Source organism: Onychomys torridus, chromosome 20 (assembly GCF_903995425.1).
Source record: "Onychomys torridus chromosome 20, mOncTor1.1, whole genome shotgun sequence".
NCBI classification, from domain to species: Eukaryota; Metazoa; Chordata; class Mammalia; order Rodentia; family Cricetidae; genus Onychomys; species Onychomys torridus.
Genome location: NC_050462.1, coordinates 15,574,702 through 15,597,073, shown reverse-complemented (window position 1 = coordinate 15,597,073; position 22,372 = coordinate 15,574,702). Strand labels below are relative to the sequence as shown.

The 22,372-nt window shown below is 43.0% G+C and overlaps 1 protein-coding gene across 1 annotated transcript in view; it reads left to right on the top strand.

The window, feature by feature from the left end:
* Positions 1-22,372, top strand: part of Cradd (CASP2 and RIPK1 domain containing adaptor with death domain) — a 148,168-nt gene that overhangs the window by 80,819 nt on the left and 44,977 nt on the right. The window lies entirely within an intron of this gene.

Genomic DNA, 22,372 nt, shown 5'->3' with positions numbered 1-22,372 from the left:
AATGTGTTTTTAAAGACAACTAGCCAGGGCTTGCAGTAGAATTCCTTTAGGGTTTTGTGTTGGTTGATTGGAAATAGCTATTGATTCACAGGACTCGTGACTGCAAGAGCAAAGTGTCCCCACCATTTTCTGAGCTGGGGATAAATGTTCATCCCTTGCCAGCCCTCTTCGAGACTGGCTGTGAAGAGCCCCGACTTAACTTCAAAGCACAGCCTGTTTCTTCACCATGGGCACCAAAGCATCTTAATTATACATGGACAGTTATTATTAGTATAGACGAGTGAATAAGAATTTTTCCTTTGTTGGTTTATATTGCTGTTTTTCGTGATACTGGATGAGCTTAAGCTCACCCAATTATCACAATTGCCACATGCCATATGGTCATTGATGGAGACTTTTGGTTCTCTCAGTGACTGATAGGCACAAAATGTTTCCTGCCATGCTCTCTTCATAAGCCACAGACTGAGACAGAAATATGCTCTTACTGTGGTTCTGAACTGTTGGCTGAAGTGGGGTTGATTAATCCTTGGGCAGTAGTAAGCATAGTATCATTTAGTGACTGCAAAAGAAGAAAGTTGAGTATAACCAGTTTTATTAATGGTGATTTCAGGAATGCATACTTCAGGGAAAGATGGGGATTTTCAACCTCCACACACTTGAAAAGGTGGAAAATAAAGATAAAAAAAGGAGAATCTAGGCAGCAAAATCACAATATGTTAGATAGGGAAGAAAGAGGTGGAAGGGAGCCTTTTCCTTCCTCATCTAAAGAAGCTCAAGAGGACACACACAGAAGACCGGCAGAGGAGTGAACAAGCCCGGAATCAGAAGAGCAGGTGTAAACCCGCAGCAAAATACCCCCAGAGCATCACTTCTGACTCCACTGAGCCTGGAGAGAATGCTGAACACGACTGTGTCCAGAGTGAGGATGAGTAGACACTAAGCTCATGGCTGGAGGCAGACGGGTCAGATGTGAACGGATGCCGTCAGATGTGAACAGATGACAGAAAGCAGATCGACTCAATTGTTCGTCTTTTTTTCTGTCAGAGAGGGTGATCTTCAGATAGGAACACATAGCGTAAACATGGTTGAGAAGAAACTGAGTGTGCGAGATAGGTAATAATAACAGTTACAACAGTTGGCTGAGTGTCTGTTCAGGACTGAGCACCATAATCATTCCTTTCTAGTGCTTATGACAGTTGTGCATGATAGATATTGTTTTCAACCCCATACCAGGCTATAGGACGTTTCATAGCAAGCCTGAAGTTTGTAAGTGAATGTAGTCAGATTTTTCTTTGGGCTGCCAGCTCACAAATTATGACACTGAAACTTATAGATTATGAAAGCTTGGCCTTAGCTTAGGCTTGTTCCTAACCAGCTCTTAAAACTTAAGTTAACCCATTTCTATTAATCTATATTCTGTCACATACTGTCTATCTGCTTCCTCCATGTCTCCTCATCCAACTCTCTCTCTCTCTTTCTCTCTCTCTCTCTCTCTCTCTCTCTCTCTCTCTCTCTCTCTCTCTCGTGCCTAGATTCCTCCTCCTACTCCCTCTCTCTACCTGGAAGCCCCACCTATACCTCCTGCCTAGCTATTGGCTGTTCAACTTTTTATTACGCCAATTACAGCAATACACCTTCACACAGTGTACAAATATCCCACAACAAGTGAGAGGCTAAGATTCAGATTCAAGCTTGACTTGATTCAGTATCTGGCTCTTTGGAGGGGGGCAATTTCATACATGTATGAAATGTATACAATGTATGCATATGGATACCTATGTATACAATGTTATTGTGATTATATCTGTTCCTTATTGCCCTCCTTTCCCCTCCCCCTCTTGCTGACCCTATCTTCCCAATTATTTTGTCTTAGTTAGGGTTTCTATTGCTATGGAGAGACATCATGACCACAGCAACTCTTATAAAGGAAAACATTTAATTGTGGTGGCTCACTTGCAGTTCAGAGGTTCAGTTCATTATCATCATGGTAGGACATGGTAGCATGCAGGCAGACGTGGTACTGGAGGAGCAGCTGAGAGTCATACATCTTGTGCAGGCAACAGGAAGTGATCTGACCCACTGGGCGTGACTTGAGTATATGAAACCTCAAAGCCTGTCTCCACAGTGACAATCTTCTTTTAACAAGGCCATATCTATTCCAACAAGGACACACCTCCTAATAGTGCCATTCCCTTTGGGGGCCTTTTTCTTTCAACTCCCCCGCTTCACATTTCCTTTTTTTTTTTTTTTTTTTTTTTTGACCCACTGGATTTAATTAGGACATCTTGTGTTAGCATGGGTAGGAGTTATTTACTGGAGCATGGGCAACTTAACAGGGCTACACCACTGAAGAAATGAATGTCCGCCTCTTTTGAGTAAGCATCCCAACTCTCATGCCTACTAGCACGTTAGCATGGGTAGGAGTTATTTACTGGAGCATGGGCAACTTAACAGGGCTACACCACTGAAGAAATGAATGTCCGCCTCTTTTGAGTAAGCATCCCAACTCTCATGCCTACTAGCACGTTAGCATGGGTAGGAGTTATTTACTGGAGCATGGGCAACTTAACAGGGCTACACCACTGAAGAAATGAATGTCCGCCTCTTTTGAGTAAGCATCCCAACTCTCATGCCTACTAGCACCAAGCTTTTAAATTGGATTGCATATTCTAGTGTGGAATATTCCTTTACACTGCTGAAATATGTGGCTGTGATTGGTTTAATAAACAAGCTGACTGACCGGTAGCTGAACAAGATAAAGTTAGGTAAGAGAGCCAAACTGAGAATGCTGGGAAGAAGGGCAAAGTCTGAGGAGTCACAAGCAGATACAGAGAGAAGCAAGATGGGCATTCTGGGCTGAGAAAAGGTACCAAGCCACATGGCAGAGTGTAGATAAGAAATAAGGGTTAATTTAAATGTGAGAGTTAGGTAGTAACAAGCCTGAGCTGTCAGCTGAGCATTTATAATTAATATTAGGCCTCCATGTGTTTATTTGAGACCTGCTGGTGGGACAGAACCATCCATCAGCACTCCAGTTTAAATTATATTGTCAGACACATAAATAAACAAGAAAACCCCAATATATGGCATTGAAGAGCCACAGTTTGTAATCATAACTGAAACAAGGAAATGGGATACCAAGATCATAATGAACAAAGCTGTAGGCTGGCTTGTTTGCACAGTGCTTGCCTACCCTGAGTAGGGCCTTGAGCTTGGTCTGCAGCACTACAAGAAGACAGTCTTGATTTCTTCTTAAAGGTTCACTTTAGTCTTTTTGAGCCAAGAATGATATTGATCCTTGGCAAATCAGACAGGACTTTATCTGTAAAGTTCCAAGCCTATATGTTCACAAAGCTGCCATATTGGATTCTCCCAACCCATAATCCTGTTGTTGGAGGATTTCATGGGGGGTTATAGACAAGGGAATTTGTCTGGGCTCCTTAAGGTAGATTCATATTTGACTTAACTTCCTTTGCAGAATATTTATTTTTGACAGGTTTTGCTGAAATAATATTGTGGTTATTTCTGGGCCATCAAAATAGTAACCCTTATCTAAAAAGGAAATACATTTTGGGGCCTGGGTTGCTCTTAGCAAACCTGTGGCATTTCCTGGCTCCTGGGTGCCTGTGAATCTTCCTCATGCTGTATTCAGAGGAAGGATGCTGTGGAAGTCGGTGTCACCTCATGAGAGCAGCAGTGTGGGAACTGCTGACCTACGACAATCTATCTGTTCATAAACACTGCTAGGAATGGGCAGTAAGCCCGGTGTCTGATTTAGGGACTCTCACACTTCCATTTTCAAAATCCAGGTTGTGTTTGTTGGACTTCTCTTTGATTCCTGGGAGTTTCACATCTTTCTGTGTGTGTTTCAGTCATTTCAGCTTCTTAGAAGAGACTTCTCCCTGGCCCTGTGTCTCAAAGCATTCAAACTGGTTAGGGTCAGTATGAGGAGGAATGAGGCATGGCTATGACCAATAGCTTTAGGTGGAGGTAGGCTTCTGAAGTTATAAATGGAGATATGGTGCATTGGTGTAGTGAAATACTTTCTCATAGTTTTGGATGTTCAAGAAGAGACTGTAGCCTATCTGCCAGTGTTATATAGATGCCTGCATACTCTGGACAGCGTGGTAGAGAAAACCCCTGCCTCTTAAGATTCCGTGAAACAGTTCTGTTTCATACATTTGATAGTTCTTGGGTACTGTCAACCAAGATCGGGGTCAGCTAGAATAGAGGGGTAAAAGCTGCAGAGGATGTGGTGACGTCCATTTGTCCATCTGTAATCTCAATACCCCCCAAAATGAGAGGCAGGAGAATGGACTGGAAGCTTACCAGCCAGCTCTTCTAAACTGTGCAGGAACAAAAGGGACCCCTCATCAACAGAGTGGGAGACAAGAACTGATTCTAGGAAGTTGCCCCTAGCCTACGTGTGTGTGCTGTGGCATGCACACATGCCCGTGTGTGCTCCTGCCCACATGCTAAATGAATACATAAGTACATAAATACATAAGTTGAAGAACCTTGCGAGCGAAAGACCACTTCGTTATGGTGCCAGTATTACCCAAGAACACTGCGTGTCGTCTCAAGCTCCCTCGAGTTGCTGCCGTGATGACTCATAGGGGACAGTAGCTGGGAAATGGGTCTGTTTTAGCGGCCTTTCCGTTTACTGCAGGTAATGACGAGGCTGCCCGTGGCTCAGGCGTAAGATGGTTAGCTGTCAGCATTTCCGGTATTCTATGTGGTTTTCCTTTTTATTGATCATTCAAAAAGAGAAATCAAGGTTTGATCAAGAACCTGTTGGCATACACGCGCCTGCTGAGGTCTAATCTTCACAGAAGTTTGAACTAAAATGGAATTAGTCTTGCCTACAGATGGGCCGGAGGCAATGCTGCAGTCAGTGTTTAGTTTTTTTCAAAACAAGTAGTGGTTCTTTGGAAATAGCTGATTTTCCCGTAGTAATGAATAAATTACCCCAAGTGTTGGGATTAGTAGGATTATACTTCATTAGCAAAACCATACATTGCCAGGGCTTAGAGCTGGTATTCGGGGCTAGACTGGGATAAACTCCATGGCTGTGTCTGCATCTGAAGACCTCGGGGAGCAGCTTTAAGTGCTCAGAGTACCACGAGCACTTAGTGAGCAGAAGGCCCCCAAACCTCCTGCTGTTGAGGGGATGTGAGAATAGCACTGGAGCCTATCACAGGGCCTTGTCCGACTCTGAGGACCACAACGATGATGGCAGGCAGTTATCTGCTGCTGCCAGCCCCATCTTGCCACTGTCCCTGAGCTCTGTTCCTGTCGTGTTGTGAGCATGCGTTTAAGTACCTGGCTTTCCTGATGGACTGGAAGCTTTTGAAAGCACTGACTGACACTACTGCATGAACTTGATCTGGACTGCTGATCCAGCCACAGATCCACGGTCACAAAGCTCGGGGGGCACTTGCACCATGGTGGCCCCTCTCCCCTACATCCTAGCTTTGAGGTCTTTGCAGTGGAGTCTGGGGATGCAACACATACTTGTTGAGGGAATAGTTAAACAGCAAACTTTCTTGTTTGTTTGTTTGAGAAAGAGTCTCACTATGTAGCTATGGTTGACTTGGAACTCATTGTGTAGACCAGATTGGCCTCAGACTCACAGAGATCCTCCTTCCTCTGCCTCCTGAGTGGTGGGATTAAAGGTGTGCACGATTTTGCCTGACTGCAAACTTTTTACCCACCTCTATACTTAACAGACCTTTCTGAAAGAGGCACCTGACTAACACTGGTATCTGACTGTGTGGTGGTTTAAATAAAAATGATACTCCCCACCACCGGGCGGATGTAGCACACACCTTTAATCCCAGTACTCTGTCAGAGTGGTCTACAGAGCGAGATCCAGGACAGGCACCAAAACTACACAGAGAAACCCTGTCTTGAAAAACAAAAACAAAACAAAAAAGAATGGCCCCCATAGGCTCATATGTTTGAATGTTGGTCATTAAGACATGGCACTACTTGAGAGGGACTAAGAGGTGTGGCCTTGTTGGAGGAAGTGTATCACTGGGGGTGGGTTTTGGGGTTTCAAGAGCCCAAGCCAGGCCCAGTGTCTCTCTGTTCCTGCTGCCTGTGGGTCTGGATGTAGAACTCTCAGCTACTTCTCCAGCATCATGTCTGCCTGCCTGCTGCCATGCTTCCTGCTGTGGTGACTGTGATGAACTAAACCTGTGAAACTATCAGCAAGCCCCAATTAAATGCTTTCCTAAGAGTTGCCATGATCATGGTGTCTCCTCACAGCAACAGAACATTTGACTAAGACAGTATGTGTGTGTGCAAACATGGCATTCAGGCACTGGCTGTTGACTAACACAGACTATGGTATAGAGCTGTGTGTGTGGGGGGGGGGCATGGCATTCAGGCATTGACTCTTGACTAACACAGACACTGGTATCCAGCTGTGTGAGTGGGCATGACATTCAGGCACTGGCTGTTGACTAACACAGACACTGGTATCCAGCTGTGGATACAGACGCGGCAGGTAAGCTCTGGCTGTTTTAATATTGCTATCATCACCTCTTTTTCCTGCCCAGCTTTGATATTATTCTCAGGTTGCTCACTCTAAGCAGGAGCAACCTGCTCTTTCCTCTTCTCCATCTCTCTCTCTTGCCCTCTACCTGTCTCCTTTCCTACACCCTTCTGCTTCTTCCTCCTCCCCTTCTCTTCCTCCTGATTGTTTCTCATTTTTCCTTCTCCTCTGGCCTTCTGTCTGCCATTCCAGCCTCTGTCAGCAAATCCACTCTTCACCGGCAGCCCAGATATTATTTTAGACTTCCACCCCTCTAGTTATGGCCTGGATTGGATGGACTTCTCTGTCCAGGTAAAGCTCCCTTATAGGGAGGGCTTCAAAAAATATCTTTCAAAGAACATTTCAAAAATAAGAAAATAGAAACAGAATAATAATTTTTATTTTTATTTTTTTCGAGACAGGGTTTCTCCATGGTAACTTTGGAGTTTGTCCTAGAACTCGCTTTGTAGACCAGGCTGGCCTTGAACTCAGAAGAGATCCACGTGCCTCCGTCTCCTGAGTGCTGGGATTAAAGGTATGAGCCACCATTACCAGGCGAATAATTTTTAAATAGTACTTTTTCCCTTCACGAACTCGTTCTTACTGTGAGGGATGTGAGACTCACTTCCCTGCCTACATCTTTCCTGAGCATAGTACTTCCTGTCACCAAAACACCGTGTATTGTGTTGACATGTGTATGTGAACGAGACAGACCTCACTGTATGTCTTAGAGGATTAGTTTTAGCTTGGCAGTCACTTAGAAAGGGGCAATCTGCCTGTCTATGCCTGTTCTCACCTAAAGCTCCTGCTCAGGGACATCTGCCTGGTGAGAAGTAGTAAATCAATTTTGATGACTTGGAGAAGCCATAGATGCTCAATTATCCGGGAAAAAGCCTGGCCCGCAGCATGCATTCCAAAGCAGACTCTTAGAGCTGACCTCTAACAAGGTCCATTAGAATGTTCTCATCTTCTATCAGAGGTATTTTAATTTCTCTCCATCTTCAGTAAATGGCAACTAAGGATACTTTCTTCAGTGTAGATAATGAAAAATCCATCCTTTCTACCCACCCACCTGGACCAGCATGGCCCTCAAAGCAGCATGGCCCTCAGACACCAACATGGTCACAGATTGCATTCCCTTCTGCTACTGGAAGCTTCCGCCTTTACCTCCACATATTATTTATCTAGACCTTGTACTGAAAGCTCTGTATGGAAGGACTTTCTCAATTAGATCCTAGAGACGTTCTCAATTATATTTCTCAAAAAGAGTCCGTCAAATAGTGCATATTTCTTCTACTTTGGAAAAATTACAAAAAAAAGTTATAGTAGTTCTGACTGTCATTTGAAAAATGAACACACTGCAGCTGTCTGGATTCATTGGCTTAGTGGAGCCAGAATAAAAGTACACCATGCACCAAATGATGGCAGAACAGACTCTTCCTGAGGACTTTATGATGGGCTAGGCTTTTCTTATTTTCTGTCTCTGTGTGTCTCATTATTGGCAATGACTCCTGAAGCATCAGGCTGTTTCCACCTTTGTGTAAAGTTAATCAAAGGCACCCTCTGAGTGGCCTTGAGCTGTTTTCCATGTAGAATCAGATCCTTGTCATGACTACTCTCTGGCTCCTACCCAGAGATGAGGTTTACTGAAGAGCAATGCTGTCAAGTTGTCAAGAATACCTTTTGATGGGCTGGGGATTTAGCTCAGTGGTAGAGCGCTTGCCTAGCAAGCACAAGGCCCTGGGTTCGATCCTCAGCTCAAAACAAAAAACAAAAAAACAAAAAACAAACCCTAAAAAACAAAAAAACAAAACAAAAACAAACAAACAAACAAAAAAACCCCCAAAGAATACCTTTTGACTAATAACCAGGTTCTTTTATAACAGACATCAAAAGAATTAGAATGAATAAATGCAGGTACTTGGTTTGGTGTGGGTAGACATCGTGTGTGTGTGTGTGTGTGTGTGTGTGTGTGTGTGTGTGTGTGTGTGTGGTGTGGTAGTGTTGATGTGTATGTGTGTATGTGATGTCTAGTAGTGTATGTGTGTGTGTGTGTGTGTGTGTGTGTGTGTGTGTGTGTGGTGTGATGTGTGGTAGTGTTGATGTGTATGTATGTATGTGTGTGTGTGTGTGTGTGCTCTATGACTGTGAGTGTGCATGCCAGTGTGCACATGTGGCAGTGAGAGGGTAGCTTTGGGGGTGGGCTCTGGCGATAGAACTCAGGTTGTCAGGTTTGCATCACCATGTGGCAAGGGCCTTTGTTGATCTCCCCAGTCCTGCCCTTTTGCCTTTAAGATTGCATGCAGGAAAAGGCTGGTGGTTGTGGAGAAGCTGGGCTTTTGCTTGAGAGCACTGCTTTTTCTGTTGTCAGGTGCTAACATTTTAATCCTTTTTGGATGCCACAGCAACCTCATTTCAGAAATGACAAGTCCCAGAGCAGTGATTGGCTAGGGCTCAGCATCCAGTGTGGGATCAGACAGTGGCCATGCTGGAGCCTTGGTTTAATGTGAATGTTGACTGCTGTCTGGAGAGTGTTTGCCATTCAGCTGGGGTGGTTGGCTGGTAGGAAATGGTGGAGATCCAAAATAGTTTAAACTCATCATATATTATGGTACCACACACACACACACACACACACACACACACACACACAAGTGTGTGCATGCTCACACATGCATGTGCACATACACACATGTATTATGAATTTTCAAAACTGGTTTTTCAGTATGAGTATATTCAGCTGCATTTCTGACATTTTTCTTCAGAAAGGAAAAATTAAAGGAATCTCACAGGTCTTATTTCCCAGGGAGTTGAAAATTGAACAGTGAGCTGCTTGCTTGCTTTATTGGTGACTGAACACAGTATGGCTGATATCAAAAGGTTTCTCTTGTAATATTTTTTTCTGGACTTGTCCAAAGAGTTCTTTGCATGTCAAAAGTGAAAAATACTAGTTGGAACTTATCTTTCCGTTTTAATTTGAACCTCACTCTATAGATTTTCTTCTTTGGGGAAAGTTAAAGGCTGGGGGGCATTATCTATAGGACAGGGAGTGAATGGTGGAGAGGAAGTTCAATATCTCTGTTGTCTATTGTTTTGTAGTTTGGGTCTCGAATCTATGTAAATGTAAAATGTTGTATATTATTAAATAAAAAAGAAAAGAAAGTCCCCCAGAAAACAGTATAAGAAATGAATATAACTGTGTATCACAGAGAATTTGAAATATTTTCACTCTGTATCTGGTGTGGAAATCAGTTTAAGGCAAATAAAAATGATCACAAGGAATGCTTAAACTGTGTTCAGTATTCTTAGTATTAATTTATTGTCATTAGAAATAAGTAATTAGGGGTTGGGGATTTAGCTCAGTGGTAGAGCGCTTGCCTAGCAAGCACAAGACCCTGGGTTCGATCCTCAGCTCCACATACAAAAAAAAAAAAAAAAGAAAAGAAATAAGTAATTAATACAGCTAGAAACTAAGTTCTATGTAAGCAAAAAGGCTCAGGTATAAACTCAGAAGAGTAACAGACCAGTTGTCTATCATCTGAACAGGAGATGTCGTTGCAAATGCATGATTTAGATGGTTAGACATGTGGTAGCATCAGTAGCACTCAGTACTGCAGTCCCCAGATTGTGGCCTCCAAATGGTGTTTCTCACTAGTAGGCATTAGGGCTCCCTGAAGAAAGGGCTCACTCCAGATGTGGGATGTGGAGCATAAAGGCCTTGGGGCATTTGAAAACTGAAAAACAACCGAGAGAGCTGGGATAATGCCAAGATGACTCAGAAGCCAGCCTGGAGGGGCTCGGGGGACACAGATGGGACAGTGAACATGAAAAGGATTGAAATACATAAAAATACCTGAGTTTCTAAGAATACTTAGAAAACAAAACCATGCTTACATGTCACATTTAAAGCTGTGAAATGCAGGTGATAGTTCTGAGTGTAGATTAAAGGCATCCATCCCCAGCTTCCTCATAAAGACTTTCGGGTAGTAAGTGGAAAAGGATGCTGGGAAAAGAAAGACATGGTTTGATAACATCTAGAGACACGACGGAAGTCAGTAACAGCCAGGAAGGGTGCTAAAATCAGCAGATGGGGCTGACAGTACTTGAACCCACAGATCCAGTCCATGTCCTCCGAAAGAAGCCAACCAGACACTCTGCTGCACAGAAACAGCAGTACCTGAGAAGTGTTCTGAGCCACACTCTTGCCCTCCAACAAAGGAACCAAAGAGATAAACAACATCCATGTCCAAAGACAGTGGATCCATGGAGATACATTCCACACACACACCCACACACACCCTGGCTGTGAACTGCATGTCATACCAATCTGGCATCCATACTAGGTATTTCTGTATAGACATGTGATAAAGTTAAATTTGTAAATCAGAAAGCAATTAGATTCACAGTCATAACTAATAATGACCTAGAGCAGTTACAATACACTGTAAGAAAAGTTACGTAATTGTGTCAGCCTCTGAAAATGTCCTGTCTTCACTCCTGTGACTTTTCCTTTGTCTTTTGTGTTGCTGGAGATCAAACCCAAGGCCTTGGGCGTGACAGACAGCGTTTGATCACCACGCCGCCTCGGTCGATCATTTTCTTCTCTTCACATTCTCAGAGATTCACTGTTAGCGTAGATCTTAGCGAAAACATTAACTCTCCACGTAAAGGAAGCATTTATGGCTTCTAATTTGCACATCCAGATTTTCAGCTTCGATTCTCTTGCACTTTGGGCCATTAGAAGAATGTCAAGTAAAAGTCACCGAGACAGGAACACCGGGAGACCGCGACAGCCAATCAGATAGCCAGTACATCGTCCGAATGCTGGGCCAGTAGCACATTTGTGACTCTCGAACCCACCACCCACCACTGGCAGACCAAGTGGACCACCAGGGAACATTATCATGCTACTCACAGTATCATGCAGTTTCTAATGTACAAACTGTCTGTCTGGATTTTCCGTTTAATACTTTCAAACTTTGGCTAGTTGTGGGCAAGTGTTCCTGATAACTGGGATTCGCTGTAGTAGTTTATAGGAAAGACAGGGGCTAGGGGAGCATGTTCACACCACAGTATTGAAAGTAGTCCATGCCTGGATATAGAAGGTCTGCAAAATACCTGGGCTCATTGCTTCAGTAAATAAAAGTTACAGAAAGTAGCAAAGGGGCCTCAGCAGGGCTTGCAGAGACCAGCCCTGTTTGGAACTTAAGTCTTAACTGACCAGCCATAAGGAATCTTTCCTTTGGGGCTGGAGAGATGGCTCAGAGGTTAAGAGCACGGACTGCTCTTCCAAAGGTTCTGAGTTCAATTCTTAGCAACCACAAGGTGGCTCACAACCATGTGTAATGAGATCTGGTGCCCTCTTCTGGCATGCAGGCAGAACGTTGTATACATAATAAATAAACAAATCTTTTAAAAAAAGAAAGAAAGAAAGAAATCTTTCCTTCAAAACAGCAGGAGAAGATGGAATGAAGTTTGTTATGTTTTTAAGGGATCCTTGATCATTTCATTGAGTGCTGACAATATTGAGATTGTCCTTAACAGTTCTTATCTATTGGACATACTTACAAATGAATTTAAATAATGTCTTAGTTTTTTTTTTTTTTTAGAACAGTCCATCTTGAGGTCCAAGACACATTGTATATGCATGAAATTGTCAAAGAATTAGCAAAAGATAAAAGAAAGAAAAACATTCTTTTAAAGGTAAATAGGTCTGCATAGGCCGTAGATAAAATCAGAGTGGCTGAATGTACTACTAGTGTTTGGTGATGAGATCAGGAAGTTCTTTCTTTATTGGATATGAGAATTGTACATGATAAAAAACAATTATATTTTGTTGTCTGAGAGGCAGGATCCTGGCAAGAGGCCTGGCTTTAGCTAGAATGACTCGGCTGCTTTCCTCTTTCTTTTTACACCTTTTCTGTGTCTCCAAACCACATTTGTGCCTGTTACTCTAACTTCACAGACAAGAAAACAAAGCCTAAAGATCAAGGTTCCTGCCCACTGAGGAGTCAGCATGACAAAAGTCTTCCATAGAATGGTCATTTGGCCCCTCATTCAGGGACTGTGGAGATATGCCATAACATGCCCAGAGTGCCCGGAGTGCCCGGCCAGAGGGTTCCCCTTTCTGCTGATGTTTGGGAACGGGTAGGGTGGGGAACACCGCACGCACTGTGCCTGACTTCAGTCCACTGTGCTCCACTCCCGGAAGGTTCCACCACTCCCAACAGTGCCTCAGGCCAGAGACCAGGCTTTTCACAGCTAAGCCTTCCAGATACTTAAGATTAAACCACAGCATCCATCTTCCCACTGGTCTGCCTTGAATCCGAGCTCATGTGCATTATTTGTTTGCAGAAGCGTGAAGATTGTTTTTACTTTGTTTGTGGGTTAAGTTTGAACAGCAGTTATGAAGGCCTAGTCAGAGGCAAGCTGTGACAGTGAAATTCGTGACTACTTACATCACATTCGTATTAGAATAAGATCCTGTGAACCAAAAAAAAAATAACATTTATTTGCACTTACATGAGATGTCTTCAGTAATAGTTTTCCTTGAATAAGACCTGAGGAAAAATAGATGATTTCAGTTTCTTATGTGCTTGAAACATTTTTAAGACTATCATCATCATCATAATAATAATGATAATAATAATAATAATAATAATAATGATAATAATAATAATAATAATAATATAAAACCCTCTAAAAACATCAAAACAAACATGCAAAGAAAGTCCTGAACTTCCTCTATGCTGTGATTTGCTTCACTTCCTGGCAGAATTATTTTGTCTTTTGTGAAACCCGGGGTGCCCGAGGGCATGGACCCATCTTGCTGTCTGTCATCTGCCAGGTGCCAGACTCTGGATGTCACGAGTAGCAGTCATCCATCAGGGAAGAGGAATAAGCTGCCTCCCTGAGTTCTTGCTGCAGGCTGTGTAAGTCCCCTACCTTCTGCTCCACAAGATTTAGTGAGATGTGAAAAACACCTGAAACACAGTGCTTCACGGCTGGGCTCACAGCAAGGCCTGTGCCCCCGAGATGTCTGGTGGGGTCTGTGGGAAATGCACTAATGCTTCTCACATTGTTGCGTCCTTCAGAAATCAAGGCTCTAAATATAGTCAAGATGAATGAGAAATTTTTATTCACATTCAGGGAGGAGTGGGGATGTAAAAAATAGAAGAATAAATATCACTAATATGCATTGAGCCTTGCGGTACTCCAGATGCAGTGCTAAGCCTTATAAATACATAATCCCATGCAGCCCTCCTGGTCATTCCATTGTGTAACTGAGCTATTCAGTGACTTGCCCAGGGTTAGAAAGAGACAGAGCTGGGTTCTAGGCGCACTCCAGCTAATGCCAGAGTATTTGCTTTCTTCCCACTCTGCAGTCTCAAGGGTTGACAGAAGGTGATGGGCACGTAGTAATGCACCAGGTGCTGATTTGGTCTTTCACTGCCTTTGTTCTGTGCTGGCAACCCGGTCCTTCCCTGCTAAAGCTATCTGGAGGCGAATACAGGGACTGAGGGCTGACGGTGCGGACGTGGCAAGTCTACCGAGCAGAACACTGAGTGCAGGCTGACTCCCTGCCCAGGGTGGAAGCCACATGGCCTGGCTACCTCACAAGACAGTTAAAGGCCATCAGAAGAGATATTTATTGAAGATATGAGGAAAAAAGATCAGACCTGAAATGTAAACAGATGGCAAAGAAATGCCATTTAGCTCTAAATACCAAAATAAAATCCACCTTTACTCAATAAAGGTATGTCTGTTCTTTACCAGTTCACTAGAAAAGCACAGTGGGTATTTCCTTTGAAATCCCAGCCTCCTTCAGGCACAACTCAGTGTTACGTACGTTCCTCAAAAGTATAATACTTTGGCCACTGTCGTTTCTAGCTTTGGTCACCTATAGAGACATTAGGAGCACAACACCAGTATTTTGCTTTTATTTTGTCTTAGAAAGATGAGAACTGTATTTGAAAATATACATTCCCAGATACCTCTAAAAGTTATTCTCAATTGGCAAATTAATGTGGATGCCTTTCCCTTATCTGTGAGGAGTTTTAAAATGTGTATCTGAGAAGCTTAGTATTTTTAGGAGGAAAGAGGATACATTTTTACAAGCTTATGTAAGTGGAATGTGCCTTGCTACTTCTGTAATAATTGACAATGACTTGGCCTAATTTTCTCTAACATCAGAAACAAAAATATAACCCATGTCCACTCTAGCAGGTAGTGAATGTGAACCACGCCGAGTTATAAATGGTCCACAAGTCACTCAATGATGTCCATCTCCCTCAGCTTATTGGTTCCCCAACAGGTGTGCTAGAGCTCGAAGATGTGCTCCTTTCTGGTCCCAGTGCTCATGCTACAGTCACTTGACCTATGGGAAACAGTTCTCTCTCCTTCCAAGGTGCCCTCGTTTTCTTTGTCAGCTCAGTGAAAGCCAGAGTTATCTGGGGAGAAGAACCCCAGTTAAGAAAAAATGCTTCAGCTGGGCGGTGGTGGCATACACCTTTAATCTTAGCACTTGGGAGGAAGAGGCAGGTGGATCTCCGTGAGTTCAAGGTCAGCCTGGGCTACAGAGAGAGTTCCAGGATGGCTAAGGTGACACCAAAGGACTGTGTCTTGAAAAACAAACAAACAAACAAACAATGCTTCTGTCAGATTGGCCTGTGGGAAAGTCTGTGGGGGTATTTTCTTGATTAATGGTCAATATGGAAAGACCCAGCTCACTGTGGGTGGTGACACCCTGGACAGGTGGTTCTGGGTTGTAAACAAACAAAAAGTAGGCTGACCAAGCCAGTCAGCAACGCTCCTCCATGGCCTCTGCTTCACCGCCTGCCTCCAGGTTCCTGCCTTGGCTTCCCTTAGTGATGGAGTGTGGCCTGAGAGATACAAGCTGACGTCAACCCTTCCCCTCCCAGGTTGTTTTGGCCACGGTGTTTCATCACAACAATAGGAACCCTAAGACACAAGGGGAACAAATGTCATTGTTTTACTTGTAGCATTGTATAGAGAGTCAACTGAGGTAGGGTATTTGAGAGCATTTGGGGAACTGTTGGAAACTGGACCTTGTCGTGAGCCTCATGATGATGAAGGCTCTCCTTCCCCTAGCCTCCTGTCTTAATGTAGTCTGTCCTATGTGACTTCTTTGTACGTCACCCATGGTGGTCATTCCCTTTTTAGTCTCCACCCCCTTCCTGTTGTTCATACCTGTGTCACTGAACAGTTTCCTTTCCCAGAATTGCCTCCCTGTTTTTCTGTGAGGCTCAGTGTTCGCCTCAAGCCGAAGCTAAGCAATGCCTGGTGCAGTCATTTGCTTTCCCAGTCTGTGGTTTCTCACTAGAGTCAGCAAGAAATCAGGAGGCGGGTGCTGAGAGAAGGCAAGGCCACCACTTTCCCCAAACTCACTGGCCACCGCTTTCCTCAAACTCACTGGGCATGCAGCCTCGATTTAGCAGGCCCTCAGCTAGTGTCAAAAAATTGGAAGACACGTGAGGGAGTTACTTGTCGATAATTTGAAACAGAAAGGGCAACTGATCGGTTGGGAAATTACAGAAAATGACTAAGGAACAAGTTTAAAATTAAATTACCAAGTACACATTTTATTTTAAAAAAAACAAAACACAAAAAGAACTTAAAAGAATCTAAAACAGACCAGCAGTTCCTGGGGTGATGGTAGGGTGGTGGGGGGAGGGATGGGAGAGGGAGACCAGCTTGGAGTTGGTCAGATAATCTACGAGGATTTCCTTAGCATTCTCGCTGGCTCACAGTGTAAAGCAGTGTTAGATTGCTCACTTAGATGTGGGCAACTGTGTCCAATGCCTCAATAAACTTGGTTAAAAGCTATACCTTTAGCATTTGAAACAAGAAGAACTTTTGGAAAAGAGATGTTTATAGAGAACAGTGTTCTAGAAAGACAGAGCAAACACAGTCCATGTTATTTTGTGGTTTTTAAAATTTCCCACAAATCCCTAGTATGGGGCTAATTGTACAGATCTCACAGTACATAAAAGTAGTCAGAACTGTTCAGAAGGACTGTCATGAGCCTGTGCTGCCTCTGCAGGTTAAGTCTCCCTCAGCTTGGTGGACCTGCCCTGTAATGTAACTGTACTGAGCGCCGCTCCTTTCTCCTTATCTCCAAGAACTGAAGAGGTAATCTTGAAGCAGAGCTGTACCAGGCATGGCCTGTAGTCAGATCTTCTCATTGGGACACCGGCTCCCCAGTAATGGTACGGAGACTTATATTAATTATAAAAGCTCAGTCAATAGCTTAGGCTTGTTTCTAACTAGTTCTTAGAACTTAAATTAACCCATATCTCTTAATGTATTTTTTAAAGCATGACTCAGTTACCTTTACTTTGTAAAGCCCATGCTGCTTGCTCTATGTCCCTGGAGTCTCCTCATGACTTTGCTCTTCTTCCCAGTGTCCATGGTGCCTGAAAATCCTGTCTAGCTATTGGCTGTTCAGCTTTTTATTAAACCAATCTGAGTGACCCTTCTTCACAATGTACAAAAAGATGGTTCCTCAATGGCCTGCTCACTGGTGTTGACTTTCACTCACCTTGAATTTCTATTTCATCTTACAATTTTATGACTTTGAGTCCCTGTTTCTTGGTGAATAGTGAGGGATTCACCCCCCAATTCTTTTCCTAGTGATCCAGAAATTGAAACCTATGATTTAGTTCATAGACTGTCCCTTAGGCAAGAGACATTTTCACTAGAAAAGTCAAGAGTATGAAAAATTTGAAAAATTCATGTGGTTTGTCAGGCTTAGTCGTAATCTTTAACTTTTCTCTGACTATAGAAATTGACTCTGAGATTCCAAAGTTTGGCTGGAAGTTAATTTCTTATGATAAGAATAATATTTTACACGAAAGAATTAAAAGGAAAATGTAATTATTATTAGTATCTCCTCAAATAAAAAGCCCTGGACATGTTCTGTGTACATCCATATATACACCCTTCCTAGTACTACACATAGCTAATCACAGCTTCTCCTCCTCCTCAGTCTTTGTTCAAACATGGGGATCCCAGCTACTGTAGGAACTTCATAAAGAGACTTATAAAATTCTACATCATATAAGTGGCCATTTATATAATATAGAATTATTTCCATTGTGGAAACCAATATGGAAATTCGCCAAAAACTAAAACTATGTCATCTACTGTTGGAAAATGAAATCAGAGTGTCGGAGAGATATCTGCATCCACAGCTTTAGTCAGGAGAGCCGAAGAGATGGAGTCAACTTAGTGTCTGTTAGTCAGGAGAGCCAAAGAGATGGAGTCAACTTAGTGTCTGTTAGTCAGTATAGCCGAAGAGATGGAGTGAACTTAGTGTCTGTTACGGATGAATGGAATAAGAATGTGTGTGTACACACTGTGACTACTCCTCAGCTTCAGGAACTAGGAAGTCCTGCCATTTGCAACACCATGGGTAAACCTGATAACACCGTTAAGAGATGAAAGCCAGGCACAGAGAGGTCCTGCCTCATGATCCCACTAATGTGTGGAATAGAAATCACAGAAGCTAGAGTAGAGTGGTGGTTACTGGGGACCAGGAACAGGGCTAGGTTGGGAAGATCCTGGTCAAAGAATTTCAGATAGACAAGAGGACACAGCATGGTGATTGTAGTTAACAACGTAATGTCTGTTGCTGAGAGTAGATGTCAAATGTTCACACCACAAAAACATAAGTATGTTAATTACCTTGATTCAATGGATACATTTATCAGAGTATATATTTCCTTATAATTATATAGTTATTTTCTGTTAATAAAGTGAATGTTATGTTATTTCAAAATAGAAAGAGGGAAGGAAGTAATGCTGATAGGTTTTTCTGTCTCAAGACTAACTTCCAGAAAAGTCTGTGGTGATGAAGACCGGTTGAATTTTTTCACTTATCTTTGTTTCTCTACATTAATTTATAATAGTTTGAGATTCTAATAAGAAATGTATTTTAAGATTAGAAATACTTCTGAGAATCCTAAGATGTTGCTAATCATATATTAAATTGCCATAATTTTTCAAAGCATTTTTCCCTTTGCACATCTCTGGAAAGGCTTAGAAAATAGTTTGTATTTGAAGAACGGACTTCTGGAGGGGTAGCCTGGTTTTATAGCGAAAAACTCAAGATAAAATCCAGAATCCGGGTACCTAGGACTTAGAAATCATGGGGCTAGGAGGTCAGAGAAACTTGCAGAGAGAAGGGGAGAAGATGTTGGAGACTCGTCCCTCTTCTGTGTATCCTTGCCTCTTTGGGGAAGGTTTCCGTCTCATCCCTTTCTGCACTGAAGAGTTTACAGTCAGAGCTTGCAATGCACAGTTTGAGCACATGGTGAGTGAAATGGGTTTTAGTAGAAAGGTGCCCACCACTGATATTATTAAATCTGCCACTTAAGGAAGTTTAAAGTTACACACTAGGGATTTCCAAGGTCATTATGAACTGCCATAGTTGGAGCGATTGTTGTTATAGTGGATACAGCAGCATATTTCCTATAAGAAAGGGTAGAATTTAAATTATGGGAGATACTGATCTGGTTATGGTTATGATCTGGTTATTGTTCATTTAAGTAATTGTAGTGGATGCTATCATTATCTTCAATTACAGGTGAAGAAACTAAGAAATGAAAACATTAATCACTTCCCAAAGATGCATAGGTGTGACGTGGCAAAGCTTTGACCTGAACCCAGTTACCTAGGTCCAGTTTCTGTTCTGAACTACTCGACTGTTTCAGCAGGACTGAGATTTGTATAGCTAAACCAAAATTAACAAGTTTTTCCCAGTCCATAGAACAAGTTAACAATAGATAGGATTTTCTAGCTGGGAAAAGTTCCTCTCTCAAATCTTTGTTCTCACAATTATATCATAGATTATTGTGAATTATCAAGTTACAAGTTAACTATACAAATTAATTAACACAATTAATTAAATGACTTAAATTTGCATCCCTGCTACTGAAGATTTAGCCAGATAATCCCAAATAAACTACATTGTTGCTAAAGAAAGTAAGTCATCTGTGGCCAAAAATCAAGAATAAGTAAAGGGGCCAAGAAAATTAATGTCTCTGTGAGAGAAGTATTTCCCGGCAAACACTCAGACCTGAATCCAGTCCCCAGAACTCAACATTTGAAAAGCACACATAGTGCATACCTATAAACCTACCCAGCAAACACTCAGACCTGAATCCAGTCCCCTGAATTCAACATTTGAAAAGCCTGTACAGTGCACACCTGTAAATGTAGTAGTGCTGGGCGAGAGAGGATGGTCCCTGGGACTTGATGGTCAGTCAGTCCAGCTGAATCTCTAAGCTTCAAAGAGAGAGCCTGTCTCCAAGAGTACCATGGAGAGAGATTGAAGAAGATGCCCAACATCAATTCCAACTCACACATGCACACACGAAACAAGCAGAGTCAGGCTTGGTGTCTTGTGATCTCTACCCTGGGAGGTAGAGACCGAAGGATCAGGAGTTCAAGGCCAGATAGGGCTATCTGAGAGCCCATCTCAGAAAACAAAGTGGGGGGTCAAGAATAGAGACTTCCCAACTATAGTCTGCTCAGCACACACATGGATGATGAGAAGCCATTCCTCAGTTTCCAGGAATTCCCACCGTCTGTGGCTGCTCTGCAGAAAGCCAGGCTGTGAGGCCTTCCGGCATCTCAGCGTAATTTTGACTAAGCATCAGCCACAAACTCTAAGAATGTTCCAATTTTAGTGATCTCAAGTGATTCCCCTCAGTAAGACTTTTACTTCATCATCCACAGATATAAAACTAAAACAAAACAACAGCAACCTGGCAAGGAAGTAGGGTGTTTCCCAGGTTTCCTAGGAGTTCCTCACAGGAACCCTCCATGGCTTGGAAGTAGTGTTTCCCCACATTTCCTAGGAGTTCCTCACGGGAACCCTCCATGGCTTGGAAGTAGGGTGTTTCCCACGTTTCCTAGGAGTTCCTCACAGCCCTTAGCATCTTTGCTTGACATTGACTCTGACCCCTTTCTCCTCTTCAGATAAACAGCTGCCTGTCTTGCCTCTAGCTCCTCTTGGTTTCTCTCATATCTCACACTTCTTAGAGAGCTGGCTTCTTCTCATCTGAGTCCAGTTAAGTCACCTCCCTAGAAAGATCTTCCCTGGCTACTCTGCATGGTATCCCTGTTGCTCCAGACACGCTCTAACCTGTAGCCTATTTTATTTGAGTTTATATAAGAAAGGTTCTCTCTCTCTCTCTCTCTCTCTCTCTCTCTCTCTCTCTCTCTCACACACACACACACACACACACACACACAGAGAGAGAGAGAGAGAGAGAGAGAGAGAGAGAGAGAGAGAGAGAGGCAAAAAGCCAATAAGTAAAGCATGTTAGTTATTAAGAATCTAGGTTTTGCTCTTTGCCTATAAACCCAGAAGAGCAGGTCTTGTTCAGTGCTGCATAATACATAGAACACGCAGGAGATGAATATTTATTACATGCATGAACCAATGAATGAATTTGCACCTAAAGGCATCTGGGCACCTTTACCCCAGCCTAGTGTTCTCTTCCCCAAACGCACACTCATTTGCATAGTTGACTGTCTATAGTGTGAAGGCTTGCTTGGCATTTTAAATAGATTGAAGAAACACTGTAGTTTGGTGTTTGGTTGTTGCTTGTGTTTGTCTTCTTCAGCAGTCACGTTTCATCTTGGAGGCCAACCAGAGGCATCTCATTCAGCTTCTTTGAAAGGTAGCATCTCCATGATCTCTAGTGTGCATCTTGTCCGGTAGCATTTAAAGTCGGTGCTCAACCCTCAGCACAGGACACAGAGACTCCATTTATTCCTTGCGCTAAGACAGACTTTTCTCTTCACCTTCTCCTGCCTATACTTAGTGGTCTCTCTGCTCCTTCCTTTCCCTTCCCTTCTGTGTTTCTTTTCCTATAAACAAAACAAAACAAACCAGCTCTGGCCAGGTGAGGTGGCCCATACCTTTAATCCCAACACTCAGGAGACAGAAGCAGGTGAATCTCTGTGAGTTCGAGGCCAGTCTGGTCTATAAAGTGAGTTCCAGGACAGCCAAAACAAACAAACAAAAACAACGACAGAAAACAAAAACCCATACATGTAGTTAGAGTTTTCCTACCTGGCCCAGTCAGGACAAATCTCTCTTACCCGCCAGTCCCACAGTCGCTCAGACCCAACCAAGAAAGCACACAGAAACTTATATTGCTTATAAACTGTATGGCCGTGGCAGGCTGCTTGTTATCTACCTTTTCTATCTTAAATTAACCCATTTCTGTTAGTCTATACTTTGCCAAATGGCGTGTGGCTTACCAGTGTCTTTACATGTTGTTTCTCATGGCGGCGGCTGGCGGTGTCTCCCTCCAGCCTTCTACATCCCAGAATTCTCTTCTCTCTTGTCCCGCCTATACTTCCTGCCTGACCACTGGCCAATCAGAACTTTATTTACACAGAGCGATATCCACAGCACATACATTTCTAGTTCAGTGTGATCAGTTCCTAGAAAACCTGTTTCCCAAGCTTGCATATAAAACCAAAAGCTACGCTCAAATCTGGACTTGAATGTGATAATAGAGCAGCTTTCTATGGAATAGCCGCAATAAGGGCAAGAGATTAAATGTGACCACTGGACTAAAGTGGGTTTGTGATGTCTCACTACTGTCTCAGTGGGGAAGTTCCTAACAGATTAGACTCTTGGCCACCTCCCCAAACAGGTCCGACTTGGAGAATTTTCATGTGGATGAGGGGTATGGTGGAAGAACCAACTATGATCTCCTTATCCATGGGCGTGCCCATAGCTCCTCTAGTGCACTTGATGGGTTGTGTCCAGGGGTATGCCCATACCTCCCC